General features: G+C 43.1%; 1 long non-coding RNA gene across 1 annotated transcript; it reads left to right on the forward strand.

Moving 5' to 3' along the window:
* Positions 1-21,393: 21,393 nt before the first annotated feature.
* LOC116599436 lies at positions 21,394-23,444 on the forward strand. Its single transcript, XR_004289370.1, has 3 exons — positions 21,394-21,663; positions 21,769-21,935; positions 23,365-23,444. It is a non-coding gene; the product is annotated as an uncharacterized LOC116599436 (long non-coding RNA).
* Positions 23,445-23,577: the final 133 nt, after the last annotated feature.

A 23,577-nucleotide genomic window follows, 5' to 3' on the forward strand; every position in this document is an offset into this window, starting at 1 on the left:
CCATAATCTCCAAGGTCAATTTAATCCTAAGCAACATCAGGTGTTTGCGTGTTTAATAGAATTAACTAGCCTGGAGCTCCTGAACCTTGGCACTTTTGACATTTGGGGGCCAGATAATTTTTTGTTGTCGGCAGCACTGCATGATGTTAAGCAGTATCCCTGCTCTCTGCCCACTAGATGCCAATAGCCTCTCCCCAACAGTTGTGACAACAAACTATATCTCCAGACATTGCCAAATGTCCCCTGTGCACGCGCGCGTGAGTGTGTGTGTGTGTGTGTGTGTGTGTGTGTGTATGGGGCAGGGGGAAGGAGGGTGAAATCATACCAGGGAATCTCAGGCGGAGTGGTGGCAGGGCAGGGGGTGCAAAAACCACTGAACTGGACCAGACACCACGGACAGATTTAGGTGCGTACGTGCATGTAGGTGACTCTGCCTTCCACACAGAAGAAGATCCCAATTCCTTTTCCAAAGGTAACTGGTAAAGATCAGGGGGCCTTTACAGGACCTGTTGTTAGAAACAAACATGCTTACAATTAGAACTGTAGAAACGATGGCCTTAAAGCTGCCGAGCTAAAAATATCACAGGGAGATCATCCAAGACTGGGGATGTTAAAAGAATTTTATCATCTTATTATTTCCACCTTTAGATTATCCAGTATCAACGTAAATAAATTATCATGTGGGCCCGAGCAACGATGTTATCTAGTAGAAGGCATTCCCAGATTTGGAGTCTGAGAACCTGAGCTTGAGTCTGAGCTCTGCAAATGTCTAGTTAATCACTTTATCTTTCTGGGCCTATTTCCTTGTCCAAAAAGGGGGAAAAATAATACTTAATCCACTGGATTGTTATGAGGGTCCAGGCTGTTAGTGAAAAGTAGCAGGGCTTATTCTTGAGGAATTAGGAACCCTAGGCTCATGGAGTCCTGGGTCGACCTTGAGCAAATGATGCATGATCGCAAGCCACACTTTATGTGCGAAATGCAGAAATAATCCTATGATTTCGTAGGGTTGTTACGGAATTTAAATGAGATAATGTGTCACATCTGCCAGGTAAATATTATTAGTGGTCTTTGGTAAATTGTCTCAAATTGTACAAATACATATCATTTCATTGCAACTTCTTCCCTATGAACATCAAAACCTGGAAACTGGAAGAACTAATGAATACTCCTATGGGAGGGAGAGCCTGTTATAAATAAGTAGCATCCCAAATTCCAACCAAGGGAAAGCAGCATTAAACTAGTGTGCAAACTTCCAGCTTCCCTGTTAAATCAGTCAGGGCACAAGATTGTTGCAGTAACGTAAGGTTCTCTTCCCTTTACTGAAATAATATTCCAGTAAGTTTTTTTACAACCTCTCTATCACATAAAACACATAGGGTCAGGCATTGCAGGCCCAACTTGCGCAATGTACGTCCACTCCTGAACATTTGAGCCTGACTAGATGCTGTTGCACCTTCCCCAAAATCGTTAACAAACTGCACTGCAGTTCTAAAAGGGTAGCGGGAGGTGTTTCCTAAGTTTAAATATAAATAAAGGGATTTTATAAATATAAATAAAGGGTATCTTTTATGCAAACCCTATATAAAAGGTTTAAATAGAAATAAAGGGTATTTTTTATATAAACTTTTTAAAAAAGATTTGTTTATTTAGTTGAGAGAGAGAGCGTGAGCAGGGAGGGGGCAAAGGGAGAGGGCGGAAACAGAGTCCGCACTGAGCAGGGAGCTGGGTGGGGGCTCAATCCCAGTACCCTGAGATCATGACCTGAGCCAAAGGAAGACACTTAACTGACTGAGCTACCCAGGTGCCTGTCTTTTTTTTTTTTTTTTGGACTTTATTAATTTGTCAGAGAAAGAGAGAGCGCACAAGCAAGGGGGTGGTAGGCAAAGGGAGAAGCAGGCTCCTGGTAGGAGCCTAAGACAGGACTAGACCCCAGAACCCTGGGATCATGACCTTAACTGAAGACAGATGCTCAAACAGGCGTCCTGCCCCTATTTTATATAAACTTTTTAATTAAAGTATAATATTCATACAGAGAAGTGCACAAATCACAAGTTGTACAAATAAGTAAATTTCCACAAAGCAAACACACTTATGTAATCATTGGGTGTTTTTAAAGGTTAGAGAATCCTGTAATAAGCGTGTCTTTTATCATTAGGGGTTTTAAAAAAAAAAGGTTACTCTGCATTAGTTTTTATAAAAGATTTATTTATTTATTAGAGAGAGAGAAAGAGAAAGCGGGGGAAGGGCAGAGGGAGAGAATTTTCAAGCAGACTCCCCGCTGAGCACGGAGACCGGATACAGAGCTGGATCTCATGAACCATGAGAGCATGACCTGAGCTGAAACCAAGATTCTAATGCTTAACTGACTGAGCCACCCAGGTTACTATGAATCTGAAAGAAAGCAGTGGCGATTTCCAGACAAGACAGTAACTGTCTTTCCTATGCAAATGTGATTCTGAATTGTCACATGGCGATACTACAAAATGATAAATTAGAATCAGATTGCCAAGGTCATTTCACCATCTACCGCTTGATACAAGATTCTAGATGATTCACTTCAAGGGCCTCTGTCTTCTTATCTATTAAATGGGGATGGTAACAATATTGTTATTAGGAATAAATGAAATAATGCTTGCAGAAGTTTGGATGAGTTCTGACACACACGCTCTTCGTCCATGTAAATGATTTTCCATTTTAGGATGATTTTCCAAGGGACAATAGGAAGAAAGTTATGGCGATAGCAAAAATTCTTTTAGAAAAGGGGGAGATTTTGCACTGAAGAGGAGCTGAATCAGACCAGCTAAGGAGTGCTGTCACTGAGCCCCGGGACCAGCAAGTGCTAGAGAATGAAGCCTAGGAGAAGCAGAGTACCCAGAGGCAGCAGGCAGGGTGATGAACCAAGGGACTGTAAAGATAGTGCAGTTCTGAACAGAAAGCCACAGGGGTGTGCCTGGCATCCAAACAGGACATGACCTGATTTTTTCAGAGACCAGAGTAAGGTCTAGGAGTGATTGTTTGTTTGATGTGAGTCTAGAGAGAGGAATGAGAGAAGAAGCAGCCATAGGTATCATAATCCCAGGGGTCAAAGCCTTGAAAGGACCGTGCACCGAAGGAAGGGACTCGTTTAGGACTTTATCCAGGCTAAGAGACCGGAGCTACTTATAGCTTAGGAGTGACCTGAAGTGTATATTGTCAGGCCTGGCATTCCTTCACACTGAAATAAGATGTAATTGTGCACTCGGATCGACTTGGATCCTGAATGAGAGAAAGAGGCGAACAGAGTCCCAGGAGCTAGGCGTGGCAGGGAAACCTCCCCTCTGGACGATGACGACAAGGAGATGCCCCCAAGCCAGCCAGCAACCTAACCGGTCACAGCTGGACCTTAAAATGTCCTTATTTCCTCTTCATCATCTCAGTCTGGAAAAGGGCCTACAATGCTCTACTCGTCTTTAAGAGGAAGCAATTTGCTTTCGTCTTTCTTGACCGGTTACAGGGAATGAATCAATAAATAAGATTCAGCGGGACAATTTTGGTGAACAAGTGTGACCCGGTGTCCTCTCTTTCATGAAACATCTGTCACAAATGAGTAAAGGGGATGAAGTAACCGAGCTAGGGATAGCCGCCCATGACCGGTGGGTTTCCCAGAGCCTGAACTTGGCCTCGGATCCCTTCTTCCACTAGGGCATCAGGCAGCCCTCACCAAATGTTTGGGACTTGCTCAAGAAAGAAATCTATCTTGTCACACCTGGGCTTGGCCCTCGTTTCTTGTTATAAGTAACACCTACTCTATCCACTTCTCCCAAAGCCCAATTCAAAGAGTATCAGATTTGAAATTTGCCTGGCTTCAACCCTGCATACTTAAATTAAGCCCTGGATAGGTAACAAGTACCTCTCTATTTAGGGACCTGTTCTCATATTTCTGAGTTTATAACTGATTTATGACCTATAAATAGTCACATCAACCTCATTGCTGAATAATTTACATACTGAGGTCATGCTCTTTGGATGAACCTGACACCCATTAGTGTTACTAATCAGCTGTGTGCATCCAAGCTAGAACACATGGAGAACCACACCCCAAAGTGGTGGGAACAGAAAGGCAGAAGGCCTGGAGAGTATTCCCTCCTTTTAAGTCCGGCCAATTTCCTTTCCTTTTAGCTTCACCTCTAAAATGGGATATGATTTTCCCATAGGTGGAAGTGTTAAGAGATCTACTAAAATAATAAATGGTTTGAAGGCTCTCAGAACTCAAAAACACTAGACTCAATTTCTAGTTATTTCTGTAGATAGAGTGAGGGCTAAACAGAGGTTGATCACTTGTGCTTTACACTTTATTACATCAACGAGCCAGATCTCTTTGGCACTATGAGATGGGAGAAAGGTTGTTTACAGCTTTTGGGTACAGTCTGTGTTCCCATCTGTGAAATGGACATGACATAATGCTCATTTCCCTCTTTGCCTGGAGAGAACCAATTAGATAGAAGTTGCAAAAGAGGGGCGCCTGAGTGGCTCAGTCAGTTAAGCATCTGCCTTCAGCTCAGGTCATGATCCCAGGGTCCTAGGATGGAGCCCCGCATCAGACATCCTGCTCAGAGGGGAATCTGCTTCTCCCTCTCACACTCACTCTCTTTTTCTCTCCCTCTCAAATGAATAAATAAAAATTCTTTTTAAAAAGTTGCAAAAGATTTGAGTTTACTGAAAACTGGTGCTGTAAGTGAAAGAAAGAGGAATTAATTAAGTTTAAAATAACTCCACTTCTACCATCCTGGCATCTGAGTTACTGGATACAATTAGGGGTAGCAGTGGGTTATGGACTTTGGGCTAAGAATTGTTGGTAGCTATGGAACTAACAGAGAAGCTGGGACCTGAACACTGTGTTTTCCTCATATATTGAGAGTGAGAATTTAAAAAACAAGAAGCATTTTCCAGTAGCCACTAGGGACTTTTGACTCCCCGAAAGTATTAGGCATGGGTCTCAGAACCACACTCTTTATTTTAATACTACTTCCTCAATTAGCAAAGGCTCAAACTTATTATTTTTCCAAGTACATTGTGTTGTCACCGTTCATCTAATAGAAAAGAAAAACTCATTCCAATTCCAATCTGGATGAATATTCCATTTCCTTTGATAAACGTCAGTGGGTTGATGGGAACAGACCCATTCCAAGTTGAAATGCTCCAACGTAAGCTTTGTGACTAACTGTGCCTAAAGACAGCTCGTTTCATCCTGGAGTGTCCTCGCCTCAGCAGCCCAGGCAAAACCAAAGAGATCAGAGAGCAAAACCAACCGAGAGTATGACAACATTAACAACATTAACAGAGATCTTAGGTTTGTCTGTTATCAGAACCTCAGTCAATTTACAAAAATGTTGTTTTAAAGAGAAAATGGTTTGGCCTGAGTAATTGTATTCAACCAGAAAAAGTAAACAAACAAGGAAATTATGATATAGTGGTTAAGACAAGTGCGCCCTACTTCCAATCTAATTGTGGGTCTAATTTTTAAAATTAAAGTTTCTTATATTTAGTTTTACCAAACTTAACAATTCCAGAGACATTTTATCCTCATTGCTAATTGGACTTGAGCTGGAAATAGCTCCCAAAGCCTTAAATCTAAATGTCTCTGCCTTCTCAGGGGGCATTTAGCTGTTTGACACATCAGGTGTCTTAAATTTCTGGAAACTGGGAGCCCAGGTCCCAGTTCTGCTATTGGGTAACCATACACTTGAAAAAGTCACTGGCTTACCGGGTTGCAGTTTTTTCCTCTTCAACACAAAAATGTCTGTCTCTTATCACACCAGAATAGTTGGGGGATTAAAACAGGGACCCCTGAAATTTTCCTAATAAGCTTTTTTCACTACCACCCCCCGACAAAGTCTTATTCTTGGCTTTTTTTTTTTTTAAGATTTTATTTATTTATTTGAGAGAGAGAGCGTGAGAAGGGGGAGGGTCCGAGGGAGAAGCAGACTCCCTGCCAGCAGGGAGCCTGAGCGGGACTCAATTCCAGGATTCTAGGATCATGACCTGAGCTGAAGGCAGTTGCTTAACCAACTGAGCCACCTAGGCACCCCTTGCTCTTGATTATTAACAGTAAACTTAACAGCTGCCATTTACTAAGCATTCCAGGCCAGATGTTCTGTGCATACTTAGAATTTTATAGATAAGAAAACTGAGGTATAGAGGGGTTAGGTAAATTGCCTCAAGTCACATAAATAGTAAATGGCAAAACTGGGACTCCTGCCCATGGCTACTTAGATTAAGGCTCTGCTTTCTAATGGGAATCCCCAAGAGCCACAGAGAAGGCGATACGGGCTAGTGCCCGGCTAAAAGATGAATCAGGCAAGGCTTAAAGAAAAATGAATAGATTCTGGGACAAGGGTCTCCCAAAAAGAGCAACTTAACTTCGCTTTGGCAAAAAGAGAAGTCTCTATTCCACGTAGGGAGACACATGGTATAATGGAAAATGTGGAGTTTGGAATCAGAACAGCTGATGTGAGACTCTTGGCAAAGCCACTACTTAGTCGAGGGGCCATGGACAGGTTACGTACCCATGTTCAACCTCGTTTTTCTCATCTGTGAAATAGGGATAATAACACTTGCCAAGTTGTTTTGGTGGTGAGAAATAATTCATGTCAAGTACTCTGCACATGGTAGGTCTACAATACAGGGCAGGCAATATATCATATCCTTCTAAGTACCTTGCTTGGCAGCATTTTCCCAAAAATGTGTTGTTAGTAGGCATTAAGTAATAAAAGGAAAAGATGAAAGAAATTCTAAGTGGAGGGATGGCTTGGCAGTCAAGTAAATCTGGGAGATGCTGTTCAAGCAAAGTTACACTGTTCCTTTACTACAGGACTTTTCAGAGCCTTTTTTTTTTTCTAAAGATTCTATTTATTTATTTGAAAGACAGAGATCACAAGTAGGCAGAGAGGCAGGCAGAGAGAGAGGAAGGGAAGCAGGCTCCCCACTGAGCAGAGAGCCCGATGCGGGGCCCGATCCCTGGACACTGGGATCATGACCTGAGCTGAAGGCAGAGGCTTTAACTCACTGAGCCACCCAGGCGCCCCTTTTCAGAGCCTTTAAATTGCAAAGATGCAATAAGAAATCTCCAAAGATACAATAGGAAACCTCCAAGAGGAAGCGTTTTCCCAATCATTGACCAGAAAGCCCCATTTTTTAAGGAGAACTTATAGGACTGACACTCCTGTGGAACACATGTTAAAAAGCAGTGGTCTGGTGAGTTTGGGAAGAAAAAGCTGGGCTCCTCAAGTTCAGTCATCAGCCCTCGCTTACTGCTTTGTAGGACCTCCAGAGCCGTCTCTCCTCTCCATTTATTTCTCCCCAGAATAGGATTTCTTTTTACAAATGTCACAGAATGAAGCTCGAAAGAGCGATTTCTAGCATCCATTCAAGTGAAAAGTTCAGCTCCCAACAGGACCAGTCAACATCCACAGAGCTGACCAAGGAAGACCCAGGGGACCGAGGCATGACTGGGCCCCTCTCAGGATGGCAGGACATGGCTACTTCTTCCCTCCTGCCAGAGCAGCTTAAACAGGGCAGGTACTCCCCACACCACCAGAAGGCACCAGCCAGGGGGAAATAGATCCCGTCACTTGTCACTTACCCAGAGAGCAAGAGGCCAGCCCATCCAGAGGGGCCCTGCTTAGCTCCTGTCCTTGCACTTGGCCAGGCTGGCCCAAGGAGGGGGAAAGAATTAAACAGAGGATCAGCTTTTTATTTTCATGTAAAAAGCACTTGCCCTGGGGTTATAAATGTTATTGCATTTGTGTAACACTTTCCTGCTGCCCTCAGCTCGCAAGCATCACGGGATCCCAGTGGCTGTACTTCTATAACCCTTGATCAATAGCTTATTTCTATCGCCTTCAGTCCCAGTTGCCAATCCGTTCTGTATCATGTGGGAGGCAGACCTCAGCGCTCTCCAGCTGTACATGGGATGAATGTAAACTGGGCGAGGAACATATGTATGTGTGTGCGTGCACTGAGTGGGGGACACGGGATTTTTGAACAAGGAACGACAAAAATGGGCCCCTTGTTCTGGGAGATTACCACAAAACTGGGAGTTTTCTCTCTGGCAAGTAGAAGGAGAGCTTTCTCTCCCTTTCTCTCTCTCTCTCTCTCTCTCTCTGTCTAGAATGATATGGTTGGTATTCTTTGGTGAGTCAAGAGAAAGAAGATACGATTCACTCTTGTTTGTGTGCTTTTCCATTATGTATATGCAGGAGATGGGCAGGTGGTAAAAGGTGGAATGTAAAGATGTGTGTTCTAGGAGAGAAGGGGCCACGGCTACCTCTCATCACCCCTGGGTTCCCAGCACCTGGACAGAGCCTCTCACGAAGTAGGTGCTCAGGAAATACTTGTTGGCTAACTGAATGGATTCCCGTTTGCAACAGGAGGGGAGGAGAGTCCTGGAACATTTTCCCACAACTGCCTGGGCTAAGAGCAAAGGACACAAGCTTTACGTTGCCACAGTCCCGGGGACCACAAACAGCTGCGGTGTATCTGCCTTATGGAAGGCTCACTGCTAGGCACCGTAGGAACCATGGGGGAAATAATATAGATGAATGCAACCAGCTTCCACTGTTCTATCTTTCCACAAAATAGAGTTAGCCAAGCAGCCCCTGAGAGGGGCTGTCACCTCGCTGTCTTCCCCACTCAGAAGCCAGTTTTAGGACCCACCCGGTCCAGGAGAGGGCTTGAAGCAGGACCCCAAGGTTCCCCAGCATTCTCCAGCATCGGGAAAACGACTCTGGCTCTCAGTAAGGCAGCCGGGCCCGCCCTTGTCTGAACCTACGTCCTTGAGACTCAGCCAAACCTCTCCCGGCTTGGCGGAGGGATGTTGAGGTGACATTCTTCTGCCTGCCACTCAGCATCTTTTAAACAATCCTCCTCCACCTTGGGAGAAAATGCATGAACTCGCTGCACACTAGGGCCACGGAAGCTGAAAATTCCCTTTCTCCCCCGGGAGGGGATATCGGTGCAAGGGAAACAAAACAAAACACACCTCCTGTGAAAAAATAAGAATCCGGGATCTCTGCAAGTTGTTCCTGGCAAAGTTCTTTTGGTGGCTGGTGGTAGAAATCCACGTCAAGCGGAGTTTGGTGAAGGAGGGGCAGGGACCTCACTGGAAGGATATGAAAGTGTCTCATGGGGCCAGGTTTGTGGGCCTCCGAAGGACCTGGAACTGAGCCCTGGAAAGGAGAGAGAAGCAGGAGAAGCAGCTCCCCACGTCTGCTGGCTGCCAGCTCATCCCCAAGTTCACAGCCTCAGGGGCACATGGCAGGAGGGGAGCAGGAGGTTGGCGCAGGCCCTTTTGGCTCTGGACCACACCGCCTGTAGTGCACCATGAATTAATATTTTTAATAAATCCTGTAATTATCTTGTGAACAGAACATATGCGTGGCACTCTATTTTTTGGGTTCAAAGCACTAATTTGTCCAATATAAACATTAAAAAATATACCATCGTTTTTGTAACCTTGTTTCTTTATTTCTTAATGTACCAGGAGACTTATAAAATAGAAATGAGCTCCAAGGCCCCAACTAAGGGGTGCGCTCTGCTCTGGGTGGCCACCCCCAGCGGCCAGCTCTCAGGCCCAGTTCTGAAGGTCTGGGAGAGAGATTCTGCCCTGCTCCTTGTGGGCCAGAGGTTCACCCCAGCACCATCAATTGCAAGACTGCCAGCTCCTTTATGGCATAGAAGTAAAGGGGTCAAAAGGGGTCATCAGGGGCTGGGCAGTGTACCTACTGCACTATCGTCTTTGTGAGCTCACTCTGTGCAGATGCCCAGCTGTTACAAGTCTCCATCCGGGCAAGCAGAGGACCCCAAGGACAGTGGAATGGAGGAGGGAGCTCACCTTTCCTAAGTGTATGACCCCCAAAGCGTGCTTTCCCCCCTCCTGTCGTTCCAGCGTGCCGTTATTTTCCTTGAGCCTGATATCTTTTTCTTTGTAATTTTCTGATTTATCGTATCTTTTCTTTTGAGCTGCCTCAAATTCTTTGTGGCACGACAAAAGAAAAAAATTAAATAAATGTCAGGGTTTGTTTGTAATGTCATCAAATCAACACACATCTTGTAGGCTTCTCAGGATCCTAGCTGTCCTCCAAGAGGGCTGGGTTCAAGTTTGCCTTAGTTTGCCATCTCTCCTTCCCCCTCTCCTTCTTTCCCTCTTTTATTCCTTTGTTGTTCAAGAGTAATGTTTTTCTCCTTCTTTTTTTTTTTAGGATTTTATTTACTTGACAGAGAGAGACACAGTGAGAGAGGGAACACAAACAAGAGGAGTGGGAGAGGGAGAAGCAGGCTTCCCGCCGAGCAGGGAGCCTGATGCGGGCTCGATCCCAGGACCCTGGGATCGTGACCTGAGCTGAAGGCAGACGTTTAACGACTGAGCCACCCAGGTGCCCCAAAGTAATGTTTTTCTGTAGAAGCAATACAAATATCTCTAAAAAAACATTTTTAAAAGGGAAGTATAACCAATAAAATGGAAATTTAATTTAAATTTTTAATTTAAATTTCCACCACACACCCCAAGAGATAATCACTGTTAACGCTGTGGTGTATAACCTTCCAGATAACTGTCAATTAAATTAGCCCCACACTTAAAATAACTCCTTACTACAGCATTGACTTGTCTTCTCTTTTTCCACTTAGCAATATGTCATATATGTCTTTGCACATCCCTGCGTATTATTCTGGAAACATTTTATTTCCTAAACTGGAATCCAGTTTGTTTTTCTGATGTATAAAATATTCATCCAATACAGAAAAATAAAGTTTCCCTCCTAATTCCACTTCCTAAAGATAGCCACTGTTACTAAAAAATAAATCCTTCAAGTGTTCATGTATATATAAACACACATTTACATAAACAGAATCATAACACATCGTGTTTTGTAACCTGCTTTTTACTGCCGATCAATAGATCATGAGCGTCTTGCATGTCAATACATATACTGAACCATCTTTCTTCATGTTTACCTTGAATTCCATTCCGTTGAATGAATGTCAGAAGTTATTTAATCACCTATTGTTGAAAACGTGAGTGAGTCCCAATTTCTTTAACTATTATTTTCCTATTACTTCCTGTTACTACTAAACATCACTGTATACATATCTTTGCTACATGGCTGATTGTTCCCTTTGTAAAAACTCCTAAAAGGAAAATTGCTGTGAAAAATAGGATATATCTTGAGAGTCAGGGTGGGGAGGCTGGGGGGGTAGGGAAGGAAAGAATGAAACAAGATGGGATCAGGAGGGAGACAAACCATAAGAGACTCTTAATCTCACAAAACAAACAGGGTTGCTGGGGGTGGAGAGGTAGGGATGGGGTGGTTGGGGTTATGGACATTGGGAGGGTATGGGCTATGGTGAGTGCTGGGAAGTGTATAAGCCTGATGATTCATAGACCTGTACCCCTGGGGCAAATAATACAACATGTTAATAAAAATAGTTTCAAAAATAGCATACATCTTTTTAAATTTGATTTATATTCACAAATTGCTCTACAGAAAGTTGTACCAATTTCCATTTCACTAACGTGTATGAGTTAGGATGACTGTTCACGCTGTCTCCTGCATTGGCCATTCTCACTCCTTTTTATCTTTGCCGATATGACGGCCGGAAATGATATTTTACTGTGGTTTCAATCTGTAAGTCTTTGATTATTGGTGAGGCTGAGCGTGTTTTTATCTCTCTATTTGTCATCTAATTTAATTTATGAACTCTGTTTATGTTCTTTGCCCATTTTCTTTCACTGCAGTATTCTCTCTCTCTCTCTCTCTTTTTTCTTCCTTATATTGGTTAGTAAAAATCCTTAATATATTAAGGATATTAACCTGAACACCTATGTTGAAATTATTTTTTCTTACTTAGTTCATTGTGTCTTTTGTCATGGAGAGGTTTTTGGTTGTTTTTTTTTAAGATTTTATTTATTTGACAGATCACAAGTAGGCAGAGAGAGAGAAGGGAGGAAGCAGGCTCCCCGCTGAGCAGAGATCCCAATGCGGAACTCGATCCCAGGACCCTGAGATCATGACCTGAGCCGAAGGCAGAGGCTTTAACCCACTGAGCCACCCAGATGCCCCTGCCATAGAGAGTTTTTGCTTTTATATATTTGTATCAGCCCAAGGTAACAGAAAGTCAAGTAACAGGGGTTTAAGCCAGAAAATATTAACTATTTAATTAACCTGAGATCCAGGGGTTCGTGGTCCCAGAATCAGTGTGGGGGTTCAGAGGTCCCATCCGTCTCTTTATGGACGTCCCTCAGATTTGCTAGCTATAATGTGCTGGCAGGGTCTCCCCTCATAAGATGAGAAGGCTGTGACATCTTCAAATCTTACGTCTCATAGTCTAAATAGCAAGGCAGAGGATGAGGACAAAATTGTTTTTTCATCTCACAGATCTGTTATCTCATCAGGAAGGAAAATCTTTCCCAGTAGTCCCCAGCAGATTTTTATTTACATCTCGCTGGTAACCAGTAGTGTCTGCCAAAATAGTCAAACCTGTCAATCATTTCCTCCATGACTTGGGACTTACTACCATATTACCAAAGGCCCTTCACACCCCCAAAATTCTTTTTAAATGAACTAGCCATCTCCCCCTCCCCAACATATGTTATCTTTTGGTGTTTGGGTTGGAATTACATCAGAATTACAGATTTAAAAAATTAATCAATTAAATAAAATTACAGATTAATTTTGGAGGACTTCAGATCTTTACCAATATTTAGTTTTTCCTCCCAGGATCATGGAGTGTGCCTCTATTTTTCAAGTCTCCTCATGTCCTTTAGCATTACAGTTTCTTATGAAATATCCATTTTTGTTAAGTTTACTTGTAAGTATTTTATTTTTTATACCGATTGTGAATGGATCCTTTGTGCAAAAAAAAACAAAAAAAATGCCAAGAAGGAACCATTCTTGCATTCCTTAAATATACCCTATTTGGCTATGAGGATTTTAAAAATATGGCTTGATTCAATTTGCTAATATTTTATTTAGCATTTATTCCCAAGAGAGCTTGGGCTATTGTATTTTTTATCCTTTGAAGTATTTTTATAATAAAATTTGCAAAGCTTATAAATGAATTAGGGAACTTGCGATCTCTCCCTTATTCTGTAGCCTGTTACCTAATACAGTAGCCACCGGCCGTGTGTGGCAACTGAGCACTAAAAATGTGGTTATTGCAACTGAAGAACTACATTTCTAATTTAATTTAATTTAGATTAACTTACATTTATATTTTAAAGCTGGTCCTCGATTCAGTTACTGAAAAACTTTTGTTTATGTTTAGAATAATATGGGTATGTAAACCTACTTTTTAACATAAATTTCATGAAATCTAAATCTTTAGAGATCAGTATTTCTGATGAAAATTTAGTGTCTGAATTGAGACCCGTGATAAGTGTAAAATACACTGGAGTTCAAAGAGTGTGAAAAAATAATGTAAAATACCCCATTAACGATTTCTGTATTAATTACATGCTGAAATGAAAATATTTTCATATATTGGATTAAATAGAATATATTATTAAAATTAACTTCATCTGCTCCTTTTTACTTTTCTATGTGGATATTAGAAAAATTTAAATTCTACATGAGGCTCACATTATATTTCTATTGGGCGACACTGCTCTAAATTTTAAATAACAGCAATTATCTGATACTTAACATTTGCTAGAACCGTACTTGTTTTTTTACAACTGCATATTGTCCCATCAATGATGAACTAAATGTGGTTAACCAACTGTTATTGTTGTATATTTTAGATTATTTTTTCCTTTCTTTTTTCTATCTTTCTTCCTTTCAACAATTATAAACAATTTTGTGTTTAGCAAGTTTGTGGTGGTATCTTTGTATAAGAGAATGACGTGGTCAGATTTGCCTTTTGGAAATCCCTTTGGTCATATTGTAGAGCACACCGTGCCCAAGGTCAAGCATAGATTCAGCCAGTGAGGAAACCATCACCAAAGATCTAGGGAGATGGAGCCGGTAGAAATGGAAAGAAATGGACACTTTCCAGAGATATCTAGAACATAAAGCCAAAAGGACTTGAAACGGATTGGATTCCAGAATCATTGACAAGGAAATCATCAAGGAAGACTCCTACAGTTCTTTTGGGGCAACCAGAAGTTGGTAGCTAGTCCATGAGTTGGGAGTCCTAGAGAAGGATGGGTTTGGGGGAATAAAATCTTGAGTTAAGTTTTGGAATGGTGATTTAACATGCTCTTGACCTATCCAAGGAAAGATGTGGAATAGACAGGTCAGAGCAAGAGGAGAGGAGAGAATGGAGGTAAAAATTGAGAGTCATGGATGTTCAGGCAATATCTGAAGTCCGAATGGGCCTGAATGATATATTCTGGGGAAAGGATGTAGATTGAGAGATCTGTGTGCTGGGAGGATGGCGGGAGAGAGACCGAGCCTTGAGGAACATCAATATGTAAAGCCAGGTGGAAAGGGAAGGGTTAGGGATGGAGACTGAGAGTGACCAGAGGTGTAGAAGCAAAGCCAGGACTGTTCTGTGGACGGTCACAGAAACCAAGGAAAGGGAGAATTTTAGGGAGAGATCATCAACACTTTCTGAGAGATTTATTGAGATGAACTTAAAAAAAAAAAAGTTTATTGTTCCATCTCACTAATAATAAGGAGATACAAATGAATACAATAAGATATCACTGTTTACCCGCCAGATGGTTAGGATTTTCAAGATTAATAATATCCAGGGTGGGCAAGGATAGGGGGAAGGGTTAATCTCACATCTTGTTGGTAGAAATGTAAAGGTACCAACTTTTGGGGTTGTCTTGGCAGCATCTTTCAAAATATAAGCGATACACACTCTTTAACCCAGCAATTTCAATTCTAGGTCTCTAATCCCAGGGAGATACTCAGTCATGTACAAGAGGCTGTGATTACAATATTCTTCACTGCAGGACCGTGTATAAAACTGAAAAACTGTTAATACCATAAATGTCCTTTGGTGGTAAGAAAACAATGCCACATACTATTGAATACCGGGTAGCAGTTTAAAAGAATAAAGTAAATTTATGTACATTTAAATGGAAAGCTCTCCAAGATACTGTGAAGTAAAAAAATAAGTCATAGAACAATATATATAATAAAATACAATTGGTATATGTTCAAAACCCTGTATATTGAACATTTAGATTTATATGTGTATAAATGCATAGAAAAAATGTCTGGGAGCATGTCTGGCAAACTGTTAACGATGAACTTAAGTGTTTTAGGGTTAGTAAGGATGAGTGAAGGAAGACTTACTTTTACTTTGGAATGGTTTGCATTTTTTTTAAGATTTTATTTATTTACTTGTCAGAGAAAAGAGCACAAGCAGGGGGAGTGGCACACAGAGGGAGAAGCAGGTTCCCCACTGAGCAGGAAGCCCAATGCAGGACTCGATCCCAGGACCGTGGGATCATGACCTAAGCTGAAGGCAGACGCTTAGGTCATGATCCCACTAACTGAGTCACCCAGGTGTCCCAAGAATAGTGTGCATTTTTAAAACAAAAATGTATTCATGAATTGTTTAAGTTTCAGTGTTTTCAGGCTCATAGCGTTCAGAAAGATGAGGATGGGTTATCGGTGATGAGTTTTATCTGGGTTGTATCCAGGGAGGAGCTGGTGGGGGCGAAGCCATGTTGTTTACTCCTGTACTGTTATTCTACCGTGACCCCCATTAATTAATCTGTGACAGCTGTGCCTGAGCCAGGCTCTTGGGGGGCGGGGTGGAAAGAAAATGAGCTCGAGGTGTAAAAAGGCTCAGGTGGCGATCCCAGGACCACCGTATACTACCTGAAGCCTTTTCTCATCTGTTTACTCACTGAATTTTGTAAGATTCAATAAGATCATATTGTTGGGTTTTCTTAAGATTTATTTATTTGGGAGAGAGAAAGAACGCACATCAGCAGGGAAAGGAGCAGAGGGAGAGGGAGAGAGAGGACTTCAAGCAGACTCCCCACTGAGCACAGAGCCTGACCACGGGGCTCGATCTCACGACCCTGAGATCATGACCTGAACCAAATCAAGACTCTGCCACTCAACCGACTAAGCCACCCAAGAACCCCAAATGAGATGACATTGTATCATAAGCACCATTCAGGTGGTCACCAACGTTATCTTAACACTAGACCTCGGGGCCCAAAAGCTCATTTACTGTCCCGTGTTTCGAAATGACCTCTCTGCTCATCCCAAGCAGCCACGGCTTGCCGGGGGCCTGGTTTCATGACAGAGAGGCTTCCCCTCACCAGCCTGCCTCAGTTGACTGGTAAAAGCACCTTGAGCAGCTGTGTTGGAGAGGATGCTGAAGGCCAGTGGGCAAGGGCCTCACGGTCCATTAGCAATGTCTGAGGCAGATACGGGAGCGTGGCGCGACCACACGTTGTGTCTTCTATATATACCAAACGGAAGACGTAAAGGCTGTCTCTCTGTCACCTTTTCCAGGAATTGGACCACTTATTTCTTTCTTTTCCCCTTTCCATCTTTCTCTTACTATCTACTGGTTCCATCCAGTCTTTTCTGAAGGGTCATCCCTCTATTATGTCTCCCATGGGTATCTGATCTATGAAGGGCTTCTTGAAGAGAGAAAGGCCTTCAACATCCCCTCAGAGATGAATCTTTTAATGGTGAGCAAGAGCACAGGGAAACTGAGTCATTGAAGTAATTTGGGGGTCTGAGTTTTATCACCACCTTTTAAATCACACCTCAAAGATAGCTTCCTCTTCTGCTCCTTCTACCGTCCAAAGGACACTTGAGCAGTTGATGTCTCCAATGACAGCAACCTCCCAGCCTGGACGGGCCGCCCAGCCTGCTTAGGCCACAGGGCAAGCCTGCCCCAAGCGTGGGAAAACCTAAATGAATGTCGACCCCCGTGAGAGGAGGCTTCCGGGACCACCCGCTTCCCACTTCATTTTTCTCAAACTCCCATCTCGTCCCAACTTAACAAACAAGGCAGCATCTGGGCCATAAAACCACTTGTGTGGGGGCACCGGGGTCGCTCAGCCAGTTAAGCGTCATGACTCTTGATTTCACCTCAGGGGTCACGAGTTCAGCATCCATGAGGGACTTGCACCATTTCTCCATGTCCTTCTCACACACTGTCCTTCTCTCAGTGAGTTCTTAATCTTGAAACTGACTTTCCTGGAAGCATGTCCTTCCATTTTGTTTGTATGCTTAGATTTTTTAAATAATGATTTTGTATTATTAAAAAAAAAACCAGAGGGTTTATTTTTTCATTTTGTGGAGGGTGGGGAGGAGCAGACTTCCAAACAGCTTTCTCTGCCTTCATTTTTCACAGCGGGGTGATTTCCTGTTCACTTGAGTTTACTGGATGACAGCAAGGTACAGTTTAAGACTATTTGTCCTGTTATCCATCACATTTGGTATGATAAATCCATTGTCATGAAATACAAACAACTTTGCCTACATCGTTTGAAAGACTTCAGAGTTAGAAACCATAAAAAGTGAGTGGCAAGAGCCCAACAAATGGGTCCAAAAAGCTGGATAAAAATGGCATTTTTTGTTCGTTTGGAAGTGAAACTATCTTATTCTATTTGTCCTAAGTTGCCTTTTTCTTCATGTTTTGTTGTTCATTACCATCTCTATTGATTTTCTATTGCTGCACGACAAACTATCACAACACCCATTTATGACCTTGAAGTTTCTGTGGGTCAGGAGTCTGGGTATGGCTTCGCTGGGTGCTTTGCTCAGGGGTTCAAAAGGGTGCAATGTAGCCAGGGCTGAGGTCTCATCTGAAATTCAGGGACTTCTTCCAAGCTTGTGGTTATTGGAAGAATTCAGTTCCTTGCACCTCCTTCTTCAAGACCAGTAGGATCTTCTCTGGTCTCAGGGATGGTCCAAGACACTTTAAAAGCCTCACCTGTTTAGGTCAGGCCCACCCAAGATGAGCTTCCATTTGATTAAATCAAAGTCAACAGATTAGGGATTCGAATTACAACTGCAAAAAATCCCCTCACCTTTGCCATATAATGTAACCTCTCAAAGGAATGGTGGCCATCATATTCACACGTCCCACCCACACTCAGGAGAAAGAAATTACACAAGGGTCATTGGAGGTCATCTTGAATTCTGTCTATTGCATCATATTTTTACACTGAGCTACCATGGACAAATGAGAAAATATAAGTAAGCAAAAAAAAAAAAAAAAAAAGTAAACAAATGGAAATGCTACCATCTAGAGATAATTTCTCTTAAGGGTTGACTTAGCGCTCTCCACTGTTCCCAAGTACATATGTATTTTGTAATGGGATTATGACATCCATACTCTTCTGGTCCTGACTTTTTTCCCCACTCCCACGTTTTAAAAATATCTTTCTATATCTACACATAATTATCTATTGCATCTATGTTAAAAGCTGTCATATGCTCCAATTTATGAAACTACTATAATTTATTTAAGTAGTACGCTATTTGGGGCAGGGTAGGTTAAATAAACTTTTATTTTTTTTAAGATTTTATTTATTTGTTTGATACAGAGAGAGAGATCACAAGTAGGCAGAGCAGCAGGCAGAGAGAGAGGGGTGAGCAGGCTCCCTGATGAGCAGAGAGCCCGACATGGGGCTCGATCCCAGGACTCTGAGGTCATGACCTGAGCTGAAGGCAGAGGCTTAACACACTGAGCCACCCAGGTGCCCCAAACTTTTTATTTTTGAATGGTTTTAGATTGACAAGACAATTGAGAATATACACAGATTATAGTTTATAGGACAGAGAGCTCTCATATTCCTCACACTAAAATAAGTTTCCCTTATTATTAACATCTTACCTTAGTATGGAACAATTTTTTATAATTAGTGAATGTCCATTGATAACATCATTATCCACACTTTATTCAGATTTCCTTGGTTTTTATGTAATATCTTTTTTCTGTTACAGGATCCCATTCAGGACACCATATTACATTTTGTCATCATGTCTCCTTAGGCTCGTCTGGACTGTGACAGTTCTCAGACTTCCCTTGTTTGTAACAATCTTGACAGTTTTGAGAAGTCTAATCTGATCCTTTGTAGAATGCATCTCAATTGGGATTTATGCAATGTTTTTCTCATGATTCGACTGAGGTTATATTTTGAGAAGGAAGACCATGGAAGTAAACTACCATTTTCATCCCATCGTACTAAGGATACACACTATCCACATGACTCATCACTACTGATGTTGACCTTGGTCCACCAGCTGGACTTGGGTTTGTCGTGTTTTTCCACTGTCAGTTTCTCTCCCCCTTTCCCCCTTTCCTCTGCCTTACTCTTTGGAAGAAAGTCAGTCTGTGAAGCCCACATTTCTGGAGCGAGGAGTCTGCTGCCCCGCCTTAGGGACAAAGTATCTACATGAATTATTTGAAATTCTTCTGCAGGACAGATGGGTCTCTTCTCCTCCACTTATTTACTTATTCAATCACTTATATCAGTATGGGCTTGTGGATAGTTATTTTATACTCTGGGTTATAATCCAATACTACTCTATTTTGTTCCACCTTTAGCCAATCAGCAGTTCTTTCTGTGCCTCTTCTCTGCAATGTGACCACTGTAGGTGCGGTCTTTGTTTCGTTGAGCGCATCCTTACTTTCTGGCCCGACAAAATGATCCTTGGCTTACCAAGGATACTTGTGTATTTCCTGCCCCAGTCCTAGAATCGGCGGTCTGCTAGTTTTTGACACTTGGATCATTTCCAGGATTTTTAAAAAACAATTCCTAAACAAGCCTGCAATGAACATCCTTGAAAATTTACAAATGGGTGTATTTGTTGGATGATTTCATTTGAATTATTAAAAAAAAAAAAAGAAAGGCAGAACCTATATAAAAAAAGGCTTTCTTTATATAAGAAAGCCTATATAAAGGCTTATATAAAGCCAGTGAAAAGATTTTGACCAAACCTCCCTATGTCGCCACTTTGGAAAATAGGCAGTTTCTATTAAGTTAAATGTTCATTGTCTGTATGACTAGCAATTCCAGGTGCAGAAAAAAAAAGCATGTCCACCAAAAATATTAGTACCAAAAATTCATAACAGTTTTATCTACAAAAGCCCAAAACTGGGACAGTCCCAGTGTCCATCAACAGGTGGATGTATAAACAAACTGTGGTAAATCCAGACCATGAAATATCACTGAGCCATGGAAAGAAATGACCTATTGATGTGTATAACAATGTACAAGCATCTCAAAAATATCCTAAGTAAAAGAAACCAGTCAGAAAAGAGTACACCCGTCGTCAGGATGGCCGAGCAGTCTAAGGCGCTGCGTTCAGAAAAGAGTACACCCAATATGGTTCCATTTGTATGAAAATCTAGAAAAGGTAAAACTAACCGGATAGAAAACTAACTAGTACTTGGGGCAGGGTGGGATGGGTGGGGGAGATTGGCTGCAATCTCAAAGGAATTTTTTTTTTTTTACTATTAACATATAATGTATTATTTGTTTCAGGGGTACAGATCTGTGAATCATCAGTCTTACACAGTTCACAGCACTCACCATAGTACATACCCCAATGTCCATCCCCAACCACCCCATGCCTGCTGCCCCCTCCCCTCCAACATCCCTTGGTTTGTTTCCTGAGATTAAGAGTTTCTTATGGTTTGTCTCCCTCTCTGGTTTCATCTTGTTTCATTTTTCCCCTCCCTTCCCCTATGATCCTCTGTCTTATTTCTCAAATTCTTCATACCAGTGAGATCATATGATAATTGTCTTTCTCTGATTGACTTATTTCACTTAGCATAATAGCCTCTAGTTCCATTCACGTTGTTGCAAATGGCAAGATTTTTGGATTTTTGATGGCTGCATAGTATTCCATTGTGTATTTATACACCACATCTTTTTTTATCCATTCATCTGTTGATGGACATCTAGGCTCTTTCCATAGTTTGGCTATTGTGGACGTTGCTGTTATAAACATTCAGGTGCATGTGCCCCTTCAGATCACCACATTTGTATCTTTGGGGTAAATACCCAGTAGTGTGATTGCTAGGTCACAGGGTAGCTCTATGTTCAACTTTTTGAGGAACCTCCATGCTGTTTTCCAGAGTGGCTGCACCAGCTTGCATTCCTACCAACAGTGTAGGAGGTTCCCTCAAGGGAACTTTTTAGGGTGCGGAAATTTTCTAGATCCGGGTTATCAGGTTTATACGTATGTCAGAACTCTGAAGGGTGCGCTTAAAATGGGTGCATTTTACAGTATGGAAATTACACCTCAATAAAGCCGATTTAAAGAAAACAACAAAACTGAGTCCGGATTGCTGGGAAAAAACCCTGCCTTGAAAGGAATAGGCAGGGAGGGAGGCCCCTGCCCTGGGGCGGGCCTTCTCAGGGCAGGGGGTGGGGCCTCTGCCTCTCCTCTCACCCCCTTCACCAACCACAGACTCTAATTCTGATCCTGCCCTGGGCCCTTCTCACTGCCTGACTTCCTGCTGGATGACAGAAGGGATCTCACAGGCTGAAGGAGTCAGCTGCGGGGGCTGGGCTTAGAGAGGAGGAGGCTCCCCCTGCAGTCGGCAAACCCGGGAGGCTGGAGATGGAGGCTGGAGATGCTTGTGCCACGTCTGCTTGCTGGGGCGCAGGAGAAGGGCTGTAGAGTGTCGGGACCCCGGCAACTCTGCCGCAGAACACCCCCGAAAAAACTTGGCAAAAATGTGAGTGCCTCACTGCCGGTGCAAATGGACAGAGGTTTGTTTGCACAGGGCCACTTAGGGTGGGCTGCCGGCTGAGGAGTGAGCCTCTGGTCCTGCCACAAACAGCAGCAACGTGATATCTCAAAGAGGAGACAGCACCAGGGGCTCCGGGGGACAGCAGGTCCAGGTGATGCGGCAGAAGTGGCTCTCAGAGGCCGTCAGAGAGACCAGGATCTGAGACTCTGGTCTTAGGGACACGACTGAGGGTCCCCTTCCACCTAAGTGCCGGGATGGTAAGCGATGTCTAGGACCAACTTATGGAGATGGGAAGGGGAGTCTTAGCAGAGTGGGAGACTGGGACATTTGTAAGAGCCCAGATCTGCTCCCCGACAAGCAGAATTTTGAGATCTGAGATATTTATGCAACCGAGCTCACTCACTCCTGCGTGAACCTTTGTGGCGGCCTTCAGTGAGTCAGACGCTCTATTAGTCACTGGGGATTAAGCAGGGGCAAAACAGAAAAATCCCAGCTATCACAGGACGCCCCTTCCGTGACAGCTCTGTGCTGTCATTTCACCCGGAGGTGGGTGCTTTGGAGGAAGATGGGGAGGGGTGAGGAGAACGGGGGAGACACGTCAGTAGGGCTGGTCAGCACCCCCCCACCACTGGAGGAGGCGACACTTGAGCCGCCCACTTTGTACCCACAGGCTGGAGAAGCCTGGAGCATACTGGTTCCAGGACCAGTTCCGAGTGGGGCCGTTTCTGGGTCAAAAAAGCATAATCACATTAAGGCTTTTGCTAATACCGCTAAGTTATCCAGAGAGTTTCCGAGGTTGCCTTCTCAAAGGAAGGGGAGAAATGCTATGTGCTTTCGGAGTTCTTTGGAGAGTTTAAAGAGTACGTGTGCGCGTATGTGGTGGGACGATGCCTCCTTGCTCAAATGCTATCTCAGAAGGCACGGTTCAAGTCCATTTCTTCCCACTCACGCCAGACCAAAGACTTTAGGAGCTAACCATTCTCGCGGCTGAAACACCAGTGGGGAGGGCCTGCGTTTCTATCCCAGCTCTGCCATTCATCCACTCTGCTGCAACTTTGAACAACTTTGCCTACAGCTATGTAAGCCTCCGTTTTCTCATCTGGAAAATGGGCCTTCTAAAATGCTTAGCTCAGAGGGTTGTGTGAGGGTTGAAGGAGATGATCCAAACCAGGCGCCCCGCAGAGCACCCAGCACATAGTAAGTGGCCTTGATCTTCATTCTGCAAAGTCAGCAGTACTGGGAGGGTCAGAAGCAGCCCCAAGCACAGGGCAGTGTGCTCCCTCGTGGACACAGAGACACCGTGGGCCTGCTCCGCCCCTGCTTCCAGACATCAGTCAGTCATTGAAGTTCAGATGTTGTCTGCTAAGGTTTTCTATCTGGTTTTTACCTGCGCATGAGCTAACCCAACTTTTTTGGTTTTTTTTAAGATTTTATTTATTTATTTGACAGACAGAGATCATAAGTAGGCAGAGAGGCAGGCAGATAGAGAAGGGGAAGCAGGCGTCCGCTGAGCAGAGAGCCTGATGCGGGGCTCGATCCCAGGATCCCGAGATCATGACCTGAGCTGAAGGCAGAGGCTTTAACCCACTGAGCCACCCAGGTGCCCAAGCTTATCCAACTTTAAAAAGACCCCCAAATGATATGCATATCTGTGTCTGTGTGTGTGTATGATTTTTTTTCTCTTAGGAAAAGGAACAAGGATTTTTCCACACACCCCTAAGCAAAACCAGCTGAGCCGAGTTAACTCAAACTTCTCAAAAACCATTCACCTCTGCACTTTGACCAGATATGGAATGCTTCAACCCTAAAGTATTCTGGAGGCGGGGCGGGGGGGGGAGAGGGGGCTGTCAGAAAACCCACAAGTGATTTGGAACAGGGTCAGAGTGAAATCATCGTGAG

This window comes from Mustela erminea, chromosome 9, assembly GCF_009829155.1.
Source record: "Mustela erminea isolate mMusErm1 chromosome 9, mMusErm1.Pri, whole genome shotgun sequence".
In the NCBI taxonomy this organism is placed as follows: Eukaryota; Metazoa; Chordata; class Mammalia; order Carnivora; family Mustelidae; genus Mustela; species Mustela erminea.